Source organism: Notamacropus eugenii, chromosome 2, assembly GCF_028372415.1.
Source record: "Notamacropus eugenii isolate mMacEug1 chromosome 2, mMacEug1.pri_v2, whole genome shotgun sequence".
NCBI lineage: Eukaryota > Metazoa > Chordata > Mammalia > Diprotodontia > Macropodidae > Notamacropus > Notamacropus eugenii.
In genome coordinates, this window is record NC_092873.1 from 74,006,912 (window position 1) to 74,021,053 (window position 14,142).

Genomic DNA, 14,142 nt, shown 5'->3' on the forward strand with positions numbered 1-14,142 from the left:
GAAAGATTTCCTGGGATTTTAGCCAAGATTTGACGAAAACCAGAAGGTAGTGGTGATGAAGGAGAGAATTCTGGAAATGGAGGAAGTCATTCTGAATATACGGAACTGGAACTGGAGTGTTAAAGGTAAAGAACAGTAAGAAGGACAGAATATTTAAATTATAGTTTATGGATGGAATTAAGGTTTAAGAAGACTGGAAAGATAGGAAAGAATTAGATTATGAAGGATTTTAAGAGACAAAAGCAGGATTTTTAATTCAATCTTGGAGGTAATAAGGAATCTACTTAATGTGAGGTAATAGAGTCAGACCTGTACTTAATGAAGATCACTTTGATAGCTGAATGGACTATGAATCATGTTGGAAGAAATTTGAGGCAGCAGGTTAACCAGAATGCTATTGATATACTTCAGGTGTATGGTCATGAACACTTGCAACAATGTAATCAGCAATCAGTTGTCAGAAAAGAGAAGGAAGGCAAATATGTGAGGTTTTGAAAAGGAAAAAATGAAAAAGACTTGGAAAGTGATTGGATAAGAGAAGTGAGAAAGACTGAGAAGTCAAGGAAGACACCTGGACTGTACTCATGGGTAACTGGGTAGATGATAGTGCCCTCAAAACTAATAGAAAGTGAGGAAGAATCAAGAGTCTGGGAAAAAGAGAGTGACTACTGCTTAGAAATATTTTTCTCAGTGGTACATGGCACATATACAAAAATTGGCCATATACTAGGGCATAAAACCTTACCATCTAGTGCAGAAAGGCAGAGATAATTAATTCATCCTTCTCAAATCATAATGCAATAAAAATTATATGTAATAAGGGGCCATGGAAAGATAGACCAAAAATTAATTGGAAACTAAATCATCTAATTCTAAAGAATGAGTGGGTTAAACAACAAACAATAGAAACAATCAACAACTTCATTCAAGAGAATGACAATAATGAGACAGCCTACCAATTCTTATGAGATACTGAAAAAGCAGCTTTTGGGGGATGTTGGTGCTGGCTAAGAAACAGAAGGGTAGACAAGTGGAATAGGTTAGGTACTCAAGACACAGTAGTCAACGAATATAGAAAAGCACTGTTTGATAAACCCAAGGACCCCAGCTTCGGGGGTAAAAACTCACTGTTCAATAAAAATTGATGGGAAAACTGGATAACAGTGTGTCAGAAACTAGGCACAGACCAATGCCTGACACCATACACAACAATAAAGTCCAAATGGGTACATGATCTAGGTATAAAGATTGATACTATAAACAAATTAGTGAAGCAAGGAATAGTGTATTTACTAGATTTATGGAGAAGAAAAGAATTTTTAATTAAACAAGAGACAGAAAACATCATGAAGTGCAAAATGGATAATTTTGATTACATTATACTGAAAAGTTTTTGCACAACCAAGCCCAATAAAACCACGATTAGAATGGAAGCAGAAAACTGGGAAAGAATTTTTGCAACTAGTGTCTGTGATAAAGGCCTCTTTTCAAAAATAGATAGAGAACTGAGTCAAATGTACAAGATTACAAGTCATTTACCAATTGATAAATGGTCAAAGGATATGAACAGGCAGTTTTCAGGCTAAGAAATTAAAACTATCTATAGTCACATAAAAAATGCTCTAAATCACTATTCATTAGAGAGATGCAAATCAAAACAACTCTGAGATACCATGTCACATCTATGGGATTGGCTAGCATGGCAAAAAAGGAAGGCAATATATGTTGGACAAGATATGGGAGAATTGGAACACTAATTCATTGTTGGTGGAGCTGTGAACTGATCCAACAATTTTGGAGAACAATTTGGAACTGTGCCCAAAGGGCAACAAAAATGGGCATATCATTTGACCCAGCAATATTGCTTCTGGAACTCTATCATAAAGAGACCATAGAAAAGGGAAAGGGCCCCACATGTACAAACATATTTATAGCATCTCTCTTTATGGTGGCCAAAAACTCAAAAACAAAGGGATGCCCATCAATTGGGTAATGGCTGAATAAACTGTGGTATATGAATGTAATGGAATACTATTGTGATATAAGAAATGATCAACAGGATGACTTCAGAGAGGCCTGGAAAGACTTACATGAACTGATGATGAGTGCAGTACCAGGAGAACTGTGTACACAGCAACAACCAGAGAGTTCGAGAAATTTTTCTGGTAATTTTTCTTAGTAATTCATTGCATTGCAAAGACTTAAAAAATTCCCAATGGTCTCTTAAGTCAAAATGCCTTCCATATCCAGAGAAATAACTATGAAATTCAATTGCAGAATGAAGCAGATTATTATTCTTTTGTATTATGTTTCAGTTTCTTTTATAATTTCTCCCATTCATTTTAACTATTCTATGGAACATGACTAAGGTGAAAATGTATTTAATAAGAATGTGTGTGTAGAACCTATATAAAATTGTACACCATCTCAGGAAAGGAGGGGGAAAGGAAAGGAGAAGGAGTGGGATGGAGGTGAAAACAATCTAAGTTACAGGGAAGAGATTGTAGAAGGCTGAAAACAAATAAAATAATAATAATAAAAAAGAAAATAACACTCTTAAAAACAGGCTAACTCAATTGGCAAAAAATGTGCAAAAAGTCAATGAGGAGAAGAGTGCTTTAAAGGTAGATTTAGCATAATGGAAAAGGAGGCTCAAAAGCTCACTGAAGAAAATTTTTCTTTAAAAATTAGAATGGAGCAGATGGAAAGTCCTGACTTTATGAGAAACCAAGAAATTACAAAGCAAACCAAAAGAACAAAAAAATGAAAGATAATGTGAAATATCTTGTTGGAAAAACAACTGACATGGAAAATAGGTCCAGGAGAGACAATTTAAAAATTATAGGACTACCTGAAAGTCATGATCAAAAAAGAGCCTAGACATCATGTTTCATCAAATTATCAAGTAAAACTGCCTTAATATTCTAGAACCAAAGGGCAAAATAAATACTGAAAGAATCCGTCAATCACCTCCTAAACAAGATCCAGAAAGAGAAACTCCTAGGAATGTTGTAGCCAAATTCCAGACCTCCCAGTTCAAGGGGAAAATACTGCAAACAGCTAAAAAGAAACAATCTCGGTGTTGTGGAAATTCAGTCAGGATAACATAAGATCTAGCAGCTTCTACATTGAGGGATCCAGCAAAACTGAGTATTATACTTCAGGGGAAAAAATGTCCTTCAGTGAAGTAGAGGACTTTCAAGCATTCTTGACTAAGAGACCAGAGCTGAATAGAAAGTTTGACTTTCAAACAAGAATTAACACAAGCATGAAAAGGTAAAAAGGAAAGAGAAATCATAAGGAATTTAGTAAACTTGAGCTGTTTACATTCCTACATGGAAAGATAATATGTGTAACTTTTGAAACTTTTCTCAGTATTTGAGTAGCTGGAAGGATTATATACACATATCTATATCTATATCTATATCTATATCTATATCTATATCTATATCTATATCTATATCTATATCTATATATCTGTCTGATAGATATATAGATAGACAGATAGGTAAATATATACATATGTGTGTGTGTATATATATATACATATATATATGTATATATATATATATGCATATATATATGCATATATATATATATATATATATATATATATATATATATATATATATATATATATATATATATATATATATATATATATATATGTTTGTATCTATCTATCTCCCTGTCTAGACAAAGAGCACAGGGTGAGTTGAATAGGAAGGCATGGTATCTAAAAAACAAAATTAATGAGTGAGAGAGAAAAATATTAGGAGGAGAAATGGAATGGGGCAAATTATCTCTCATAGAAGAGGCAAGAAAAAGCTTTTTCGATGGAGGGGAAAAGTGGGGAGGTGAGAGGGTAAAAATGAAGCTTACTCTCATCACATTTGGCTTAAGTAGGAATAACATGCACACTCAATTTGGTATGAAAATCTGTCTTACACTTCAGGTACGTAGGGAGAAAAGGATAAGTGGGGTGGGGGATGATGTAAAGGGGGGCAAATGGGAGGAGAGAGCAATTAGAAGTAAACACTTTTGGGGAAGGACAAGGTCAAAAGGGAGAAGAGAATAAATGGAGGGCAGGAGAGGATGAAGGGAAATGTAATTAGTCTTACACAACATAACTATTATGGAAGTCATTTGCAACGCTACATATCTATAGCCTACATTGAATTACTTGCTTTCTCAGTGGGGTGGATGGTTAGGGAGGTAGGGAGAGCATTTGGAACTCAAGATTTTAGGAGCAAATATTGAGAAGTGTTTCTGCATACAACTGGGAAACAAGAAATACAGGTAATGGGGTATAGAAATTTATTTTGCTCTGGGAGACAAGAGAGAAGATGGGGATAAGTGAAAGGAGAGGTGTGATAGAAGGGAGAGAAGATTGGGGGAAGGGTAATTAAAATGCATAGTGTCCCAGGGTGGGAGGAGGAGAGAGAGGGGAGAAAATTTGGAACTCAAAATTTTGTGGAAATAAATGTTCAAAAGTAAAAATAAATAAATAAACATTAAAATATAATTTATTTGATTTCAGTTTTCAATGTTCACTTCCATAAGAGTTGGAGTTCCAAATTTTGTCCTCAACTCTCCCTTCCGCTATGCCAAAGTGACATGCTTTTTGATATCTATTCTGCCATTTTCTCCTCCCTTCTATCTCCTCCCTCCTTTCCCTTATCCACTTTCCCTTCTATTTTCCTGTAGGGCAAGATAGATTTCTATACCCCATTGCTTATATATCTTATTTCCCAATTACATGTAAAAAACAATTTTTAGCATTGGTTTTTAAAACCTCTAGTTCTAAATTCTCTTCCTCCCTCCCTTTCCACTTTATCTCATTGAGAAGGCAATTGATTTGATATAGGTTATACATACGTGGTCATGCAAAACGCTTCCATAAAATTCATATTGTGAAAGACTGTATTTCCCTCTTTCCTCTCCAAACCCCCATTTATTCTATTTTCCCCTTTGACCCTATTCCTCCTGAAAAATGTTTGCTTCTTATTACCTCCTCTCCCAGTCTGCCCTCCTTTCTAACATCATCCATCCTCTCTTCTCCCATTCCTGCCTACTTTCCAGTAGGGTAAGATAAATTTCCATACTCAGTTGGCTGCATATGTTATTTCCTCCTTAATCCAATTCCAAGGAGAGTAAGGTTCATTCATTCCCTCTTACCTTACCTCTTTTCTCCACTGTAAAAAGCTTTTGCTTACCTCCTCTATGTGAGATAATTTATCCCATTCTGTTTCTCTCTTTCTTCTTAAACTAGTACATTGCTCTCTCATCCTTTAAATTTATTTTTTATATATCACCTCACCCTGTGCCCTCTCTCTCTCTCTCTCTCTCTCTCTCGCTATATATACATAATATATATTCCCCTCCAACTACCCTAATACTGAGAAAAATTTCATGAGTTACAAATATCATATTTCTATGTATGAATGGAAACAGTTGAACTTTAATAAGTGCCTTATGATTTCTCTTTCCTGTTTACCTTTTCTGGCTTCTCTGCAGTCTTGTATATGAAACTCAGTATTTCTCTTTAGCTCTGGCTTCTCAATAATATATTACATTTCTCTACATCATTGAAAATCCATTTCCTTCCTAGAAGGATTATGCCCAGTTTTGCTGCTTAGGTGATTCTTGTTTTTAATCCTAGCTCTTTGACCTCTGGAATATCATATTCCAATCCCTTCAGTCCGTTAATGTAGAAGCTGCTAAATCTTGTTTTATTCTGTTTGTCTTTCTACAACAGTAGAAATTTTTTTTTCTGGCTGCATGCTATGTTGTCCCCTTGAACTGAGAACTCTTGAATTTGGCTATAATATTCCTAGGAGTTTTCCTTTCAGGATCTCTTTAATGAAGTGATTGGTAGATTCTTTCAATTTCTATTTTACACTGTTTCTTGAATATCAGGGTAACTTTCCTTGATAATTTCATGAAAGATGATGTCTAGGCTCTTTTTTTGGCCATGGTTTTCAGGTAGTCCAATATTTTTAAAATTATCTCTTTTGGTTTATCTTACAGATCGGTTTCTTCTTACAGTGAGATATTTGACATTCTATTCTATTTTTTTATTCTTTTAGTTTTGATCTAAAATTTCTTAATTTCTCATGGACTCATTAGGTTCCATTTGCTCCCTTTTAATTTTTAAAAAATCATCTTCTTCAGTGAGCTTTTGGACCTCCTTTTCTATTTGACCCATTCTGCTTTATAAGGCATTCTTCTCCACATTAGCTTTTTGGACTCTTTTGCCATTTGAGTTAGTCTAGTCTTTAAAGTGATATTTTCTTCAGTATTTTTGGGGTATCCTTCAGCAAGCTGTTGATGTTTTTTCATGATTTTGTTGCATCACTCTTCTTTCTTTTCCCAACTTTTCCTCGACTTTTTACTTGATATCTAAAATCCTTTTTAATTTCTTCCATGACCGGAGAACGATTCATATTCTTCTTGCAATCTTTGGATGTAGTTGCTTTGACTTTGTTTTCTTCTTCTTTTTGTATGTTTTGATCTTCTTTGTCACCAAAGCAAGAGTTTATATTCTGATTTTTCCCCCTCTCCTTCCCCTGCTACTGCTTGCTCATATTGTCAGCCAATTATTTGACTTATTAACTCTTTGTTAAGGTAGGGTTCTGCTTTCAGAGTGGAGAGTGCACTGTACCAAGTCCCAGGGGTTTTACGTAGCTGTTTTCAGAGATATTTCTAGGAATCTGTAAATTTTTACTTCTTCCAAGGTAGTATGATCAAAGGCCATCTCGTGGTGTGTGATCTGGTCTGTGAGTTACCACAAGCACTCTTTTCTATTTTTGAACTGTAGGGAGGATTCTCTTTCCACTGCTGCTACAAATTCCACCATGCCAGCATTCCTCTTAACCCCAGAACTGCCACACAAGACTGCGACCAAGATCTAAGTACCAGCAAAGCAAAAGAATCTTGCTTACACACCAGAAAAGAGATCCTTACAATCCCCTTCTGATCAACTGCTCAATACCCCCACTGTATGTGTTGAAATCTCTGTAAGTGGCAGCTGCTACCACCACTGCTTTCTTCCCAGTCTAGGGCTGGACTAGGCTCCTCTTTCACCCAGGCCTGAAATACCTTTTCTATTAACCTTCTAAATTTTCTTTGGCGCTTGTGGATTGAGAAGGCTGGACACCATCACAGCTGCCTGTGGTTCATTCCCCTGGGGCTAGTTCTAATTTTACTGGGACCAAGTCTGTGCAGACATGTTTTGTATTGGAAGAAGTCCTCTCCCAGTCTGGTGCAAAAGAGCTTTCCTGTCAACCTCCCGGGTTGTACACTGCAAAGAACTTGTTTCATTCTGTTTTTGTGAGCTATGCTGCTCTAGAGTTTATATAGAGCCAATTTTTACAGGCATTTGGTGGTGTTTGAGGAAGAGTACTGCCATCTTGACTCCACCTCCCCCCCCAAAATGAGTTTTTATGGGACTGTATTTGTGTCATGGATTCCTTTACTTTTGAAAACATGTATATGGCATTGAAATTCATTTTTCTTTAAATATTTTGTATAATATACCTGGAAAAATATATTTTTGTGTGTTTTCTTCCCTCTGAGAGTTCAAATATAGCTTATTTGATTCATTTTTCCTCAGGTAGAAGTATTTTAGCATTATTTTCTGTTACGCAAATCTGTAGAATTTATAGTTTTGTTAATATTCGTCTATTTAATTTAGATTGTCAGTTTTATTGGCATAATGAATGGTTAAAAGGCTCTTAATCATTACTTTATTTTCTTCCTCATTAGTTGTGAATTCACCTTTCCATTTTTAATACCTTCAATTTATCTATCTTCTTTCTTTTTGAAATTTAATCATGTCATGGTACACCTATTTTATTTTTAATTTTTTTTAAGTTTTAAGTTTTTTAAGTTTATTTTTACTTTTATTTATCAGATCTTTTTAATTTTTGTTCTCGTTTCTCTTTGATTTAAATTACTTTTAAATTGTTATTTAACTGGGAGTTTTAATCTGATGGTTTTCTAGGCTATAAAAAACATTCCACATCTCATCCATTGATTACCTCTTTTTCTCTTTTATTATTGTTTTCAATGGCCTAATTTTCCCCCTATGCAGTGGTTTGACTTCCTCTCACAAATTTTGGTATATTATCTCATTGTTTTCAGTGGTTTTAATGATATTGTGGTTCTATGATTTGTTCTTTGACTTGCATACTCTTTAGGGTTGTTATAAACCTTCCAATTAATTTTTAATTTATGCCTCAAAAGTACTTTATTGAATTTACCTTGTATTTTATTATGATCAGAAAAAAGATGCTTATCATATTTCTGCTTTCTTCATTTTTGTTAATGTTTTGAGTGGCCAAGTCATTAAAATGTCAATTTTTTCTGAAGGTGCTTTGCACAGCTAAAAACTAGGTATACTCCCTTTTATTCCCATTCACTATTCTACTAACATCTACAATATATAATTTTTTTAAAAATTATATTCATCTCCTCAACTTCCTTCTTTATTTTATGGTTAGCTTTATATAAGTCACAGGTTTAATTGAGTTCCCATATTAATGTTTTCTTTTTCCTATTTCCTTCTAGAATTCATGTAATTTTTTCTTTATTCATTTAGATGATATTCTATTTGATGCATATATATTCGGTACCAATAGGAAATCATTTTCTCTGGTACCTTTTATTCAAATGTAGTTTCCCCGATTATCTCTCTTCATTAGCTCTATTATTGCCTTTACTGTGTGTGAAATCATGTTTGCTGCCTCTGTCTTTTTTTTCCCTCAGGAGAAACACAGTATATTTTGCTGCAGCCTCTTATTTTAACACTGTGTTTATCTTACTCTTTCAAATGTCTTTTTCAAAAAAACAAATATTGTTGAATTCTAGTTTATAATCCATTTAGCTACCCTTTTCTATTTATAGATTTGTTTATACCCTTCTCATTCAAAATTATAGCTGTTGTGTATTTCCCTCCACCATATTCTCTTAAAATTTTTCCTCTCTTTTCAACCATATCTCATTTTAATAGTTTATTTTGGTTTTGACCACTGCCTCCCATAATTTACTTATGCTTTTATCTCACCTTCCACTTCCCTTCCACTTCTTGTTTAGATACAATAAAATTGTGTACCCAGTTGTTTGTATGTGTATTCTTTCTTCCTTTAAACAGTTCAGATGCAGTGATGCTCAACTGTCATCTACTCCTCCCACTGCCCCTTCCTTTGTTAGAAACTCTTACTGGTTTTCCCCATTTCTGTAAGATAATTTTCCCCATTCTTATCCTCTCTGCCTTATCCCAGTGTATTTTTCCCTCTCCCCTTCTATTCATATTTGGAGACCATCCAAAATGGAATCACACCCAGACTCTCTCTGTAATTAGACTTCTCCAAGACCTCTGGTGATTGGAAAGCTCTGAGGAATTAAAGGTAGCATATCCCCATATAATAATGTAAATAATTTAACTTTGACTACTGCCTTAAGGCTTCTTATGAAGGTTCAACTTTTATATACTTTTTTTGATTAGAATGTTTGAAAGTCACATTTTCTACTCAAGTCTAGCTTTTTCATCAGGAATGTTGATGATCTTTGTTTTTTCCCCGTGGGAATGTTCTCATTTTTGCTTTGCAGAGTATTTATAGTTGTAATTCTACATCCTTTGACTTCAGGAAGAAATATTCCAAACTCATCACTTCTTTAGATTTGTGCCTGCTAAACCTTCTTGCATCCTGACAGTGGCTCTGTAGTGCTTGAATCCTTTTTTTTCTGGATGCTTGGAGTATTATTTCCTTGATCTGGGAGCTCTTGATGTTGATTACAATATTCTTTCAAGTTTTTAATTGGGGTTTCTTTAAGAGGTGATTAGTTGATTCTTACAGTTTCTCTTTTGCTGTCTGGTTATAAGAAGTCTGGGTAGTGTTGTGGTTTCTTCAAATCTTTTAGTTTGTCCAAAGATTTTAAAATTATTTCTTCTAAAAATATTCTGCTATTCCCTATGAAATCTTTAACATCTTAACATATTTTGACTATGCTTTATTATTAATTGATATCTCATGAAGAAATTTGCTTCCCTTTGGCCAATTCTAATTTTTAAGGAATGATTTTCTTTAGGAAACTTTTATGCTTCCTTTAGTAAATTGTTAGCTCTCTTTTTATAACTCTGTTGTATAATTCTCATTCCTTTACCCATTTTTCCTCTACTGTTTTCTTTGGTTCTTAAATTGTTTTGTTCTTTATTGTTTTATTCTTTTTGCTGTTTAACTCTTTTGGGATTTTTTGTTGTGTATTATTTTGCTTGTCTCTACGTTGTTCTTTGGAGATTTGGTTGTAGAAGTTTTCAAGTCATTGTTTTCTTTTGTCTTTGTCTGTTCAACTTTTCTATCACCAAGTAGTTTTTGTCAGTCCTTTTAGTTGGGAGTTTCCATGGCAAAGATACTGAAGTGGTTTTTTATTTCCTGCTTCAGGACCCACCCAGTTACTACTCCCTCACCACAAGTAGCTCTTTATGTTGAGATTTTGCTTGTTTTCCTTGTTTATTTTTCAGGCCTATTTATTGACTTTAGAATTTTGATTAGTTCTTGGAACTGCATACTATGAGAAAAGATATCTGTACTGAACTTCTGTCTGTTTGCAGCCTTCTACTACTTCCAAAACTTAGTTTAGGAGCTTGAAAGTTTTCAGTTCTTTCAAAGTGTAAGAGATCCCTTCACTGATCTCCTGGTCTGGGTTTTGAAAAAAAAAATTTAAATCATATTTCATTTTTTCTAATTAGATTTAAAGATAAATCTTAACAATCATTGGGAAATTTTGAGTTCCCAGTTTTCTCCTTCCCTTCCTTACCCCACCTCCTTAAGACAATAAGTAATTTAATATGTTATATATGTGCAATCATACAAAACATTTCCATATTAGTAATGTTTTTAAAGAAGAAACAGGCCAAAGGAAAAAAAAAAACTAAAGTGAAAACAAATAAAGTTGAAAATAGCATTCTCTGCTCTGCATTCAGACTCCATCAATTCTATTTTTGGTTATTAATGGGCATTTTCCTCATGAGAACTTTGGAATTTCCATCTAGAGAAAGAAACATTGTACAGTGATGAACTATGAATGGCTTAGGTATTGTTTGTGTGATTTTGCTGTTACTGTGTGCAATATTCTCCTGGTTCTGCTCCCTTCACTTTGGGTCAGTTCATGTAAATCTTATTACGTTTTAATAAAATCTATGTGGTCATCATTTCTTATGGGACAATGCTTTCAATTAAATTTATAAACCCCAGCTGAATCAACCATTTTCCAACTGATGAATTTCCCCTCAATTTCCAATTCTTTGCAACCAGAAAGAGAACTGCTTTAAATATTTTTGTAGAAGTAAGTCCTGCCCCTCCACTCTACTTCTCCCCCTCCCCACCTCTTTTTAAATTTCTTTTGGGTGTAGATCTAGTAGTGGTATCGCTGTGTCAGAGGACATGCAATTTGATTGTCCTTAAGGAGTACCTTCAAATTGCTCTCCACAACGTTTCCTTCATTTCCCAACTCCAGCAACAATGTGTTATTGCCTGAATTTTCCCATACCCCTTCAACATTTGTCATTTTCTTTTTCTGTCACATTATCCAACCTGATAAGTATGAGGTTGTACATCAGAGCTGTTTTGATAAGTATTTATCTAATCAAGAGTGATTTACAATATTTTTATATGACTATATGTTGCATTGATTTCTTTATCTTAAAACTGCTTGTTCATATTCTTTGAACATTTATCAACTGGGAAATAATTTGTATTCTTATAAGTTTGACTCAGTTCTCTATTTTTTTGAGAAAAAGTGCCTATATCAGATGTATTTGCTGTATAAAATATTTTCCAGCTTTCAGATTTCCTTCAAATTTTGGTTGCATTGGTTTTGTCTGTGCAATATGTTTTAAATTTAACATAATCAGAATTATCCATTCCACACCACTGATCTGACACTGTATTTCTAAGTAAGTACCACATAGTTTTGAAGGTCACTATATTTTAATACAGTGTGAGACGTGGCATGACTAACCCACCTCAAGAAAAATGACTTAACAATCACTGCCACCACCACCACCACCATCACCACCACCACCACCACCTCACCACCATTTATTTATCTATTTTATTTTTCCAATAAAAGCAGCTCCTGGTTTCATTTATTACTTGAATGGTGTTTCCTTGATCTTTCCTTTGATTTTCAGGATTTCCCACTTAGTGTTTAGTTTGGGATTTTTACTTCTAGTTCTTTTAGTTACAATCTCAATTCTTGATCCACTCTTTCTCTATTTTATTGATGTAAGCATTTAGAGATATAAAATTTCCCATATGTACTGATTTGTCACTGTATCATAAATGTAGTTATGTTGTCTCATTGTTGTTATCCTATTTGATGAAATTATTGAGTTTTCTATGATTTGTCTGTTGACCCATTCATTCTTTTTGATTGTGTCATATATTTTCCAATTAATTTCTGAGCTATGCTTCCATGACTTCATGAATTATGATCAGAAAAGAATGCATTTATATTTTTCCTTTTCTGCATTTGGGTGAGAGATATTTATTATCAGTTTTCTTGTAGGTGCCATGACCTGCATAGAAAAAAGGTCTATTCGGGGGTGGAGCCAAGATGGTGGTGTAGAAACACACAAGTACGCTAGCTCCGAACCCACAGCCCATGAAATATCTGTAGAAAAGAGCTGCCAATAAATTTGGGAGCAGTAGAAGCCACATAACAGTGGAGTGGACAAGATTTCTGTTCTAGAGAGCCTCAAAACCTCTCACAAAAGGTTCTTCACCCCGCAGACTGGGAGTCGAGCACCGTCCTGCTGGGGCCACCCAGTGCTGAGAGGAGCAGATCCGAGCAGGCTTCAGCGACAGAATCTTCAGCAGCCGTGCGGGTCCCTCCACCCACAGGTGACAAGGGTCAGTGAGAGGGTCTCTTGGGCGGGTCAAGAGGGGAGTGGGGAGCCCCCATGACTCAGGTCCCCTCGGGAGGCACCAGCAGAGGTGGGAGCAGATCAGGGCTCCCCAAGCAGGCAGGTGCCCAGATCCATTGTTGAAGGTCTCTGCATAAAACCCCTGAGGGAACTGAGGCCGTGACGCGGCCCTGCCCCCACCCAGGCAGCTGAACTTGATCTCACACTGAATAGCAGCCCTACCCCCGCCCAAAGCCCTGAGGCTAGGAAGAAGCATTTGAGTCTCAGACCCCAAGTGCTGGCTGGGAGGATCCAGAGGCGAGGTGGGTGTGAGGAGAATATTCAGTGGGTGTGAGGAGAATATTCAGAGGTCAAGTAACTGGCTGGGAAAATGCCCAGAAAAGGGAAAAAAACTGCGACTATAGAGGGTTACTTTCTTGGTGAGCAGGTTTCTCCTCCCCTCCTTTCTGATGAGGAAGAGCGGTGCTCACCATCAGGGAAAGACATGGAAGTCAGGACTTCTGTATCCCAGCCCACTCAATGGGATCAGACCTGGGAAAAGCTCAAGAAGAGCTCAGAAAATTTTGGAAAAAGGTCTATTCTTCTCTATCCCCATTCTGTTTTCTCTGGAAGTCTATGCTATCTAACTGTTCCAAAATTCTATTCATCTACTTAACTTCATTCTTTATTTGTGAGGGTTAGAGTCACCTAGTTATGAAAGGGGAAAGGATCTGAAAATTTTCTGCACAGAAACCATAAATGAAACCAACAAAAATGTTGAGATCATCAAGTAAAGTAACATAGGGGGAAACGAGAACAAGGACCACGATGGAGCCATGGAGGATATCCATATTTAGCAAGATAATATGTGGATCAATATCCAGGAAAAGGTACTAATAAATGTTGGTCAGACAAATGGGAGAACTAGAAGAGAACACTGTCATTAAAACCTACAGAGAGATAATATCAAGGGGAAGAGGTGATTAAAAGTTTTAAGGTTCTCTTGAGGTCAAGAGCATAATTGCTCTGTGTATAGTTTAGGTGGCATGGAGAAATAGTTCATGGGAAAGTCGTAAGTGCAATGAAAGCAGAATGAAGCAATTAAATCTGGTGATTAAGAGATCATTATAACTTTAGAGAGAAAGTTCAGTTGAATAATGAAGTCAATAGCCAGATTACTGGTTGGTCTCATTGCTGTCTTTATTCTTAAAGAAAAACCACAATGATGTCAC